The sequence below is a fragment of the Mandrillus leucophaeus genome, unplaced genomic scaffold (genome assembly GCF_000951045.1).
Source record: "Mandrillus leucophaeus isolate KB7577 unplaced genomic scaffold, Mleu.le_1.0 Scaffold1351, whole genome shotgun sequence".
Taxonomy (NCBI): domain Eukaryota; kingdom Metazoa; phylum Chordata; class Mammalia; order Primates; family Cercopithecidae; genus Mandrillus; species Mandrillus leucophaeus.
Window position 1 is genome coordinate 103169 of NW_012101312.1, and position 1036 is coordinate 104204.

The following is a 1036-nucleotide window of genomic DNA, read 5'->3' on the forward strand; positions in this document are numbered from 1 at the left end:
GCAGGCTTTCATCTTGTGGAACCTATGTTAGAGGGTGTCCTCGTCACTCGCCATGCCCCAGAGGAATCAGCAGGGACATCAGGACTGAGAGAAGACATGGCACATCTGACCTCCTGTCCTGGAAACCCCACATCTTTCTGACTGTGCCCATTACATGGACAATATCTGGGAAAGTTCTGCTCTGCACAGTGTTCTGTCTACCAGGCCCACCCATCGGAGGATCCAGATGCTAGGAACACACAGATACTGAAGGAGCAACCACCTGCCTAAGGTGCAGGTACCCCTGCATCCATCTGCAGGAGGAAGAGCCAGAAACCACCATATATAAGAATTCTTTGGCCCTAAAGAATGAACCAATTATTTAGGAGTAACACAGCAATGCAGAATGACCCACCCTGCTGGGTGACCAGGGTGGGTCATTCTGCATCACTACAATACACATAGAATCCCCAGTATACACACCCATTAAAGCCTCAAGATTCTTGCTTCATACAAACATCTGCTTACAGATCCTAAACACACACACACACCCCAGTGGTATGTTGCTAACTGCTTAATAAAATGCTCTCCAGGGGGAAATCGGAAAGCCCAGATTTGTGATGCTTATGTGGTGTAAATATCTCAGCATGACTAATTTTAAACTACCAACCTAATGCCACTGAACACAGAGCTGAAAAGAGATGTGCCGTGCCCAGTGGCTACCCCAAGCTAGCAAAAGCCAGCTCCAGCACAGCCACGTCCTTTCATAGGAATACGTGTATACAATCTACCTGCACCCTGAGTAGGACCCTCAACTCTCACCCCAAATATACAAACAAAACCACCAAACTACGTACTTCCGGAACACAACCTCCTCATGTATCCTGAACAGACACACACAACTAAGATAGGATAGGGTGGTCATAGCCTCCATTAAAGAACAAACTTACTAAACAGATGAAGAGAACAAACCATCTGACAGTGCACAAGGAGGTCCTGCAGTAAGGAGGTGGAAAAGAAGAAGGAAAATCCCCAAATTGGCACAAGTGCAAAAACC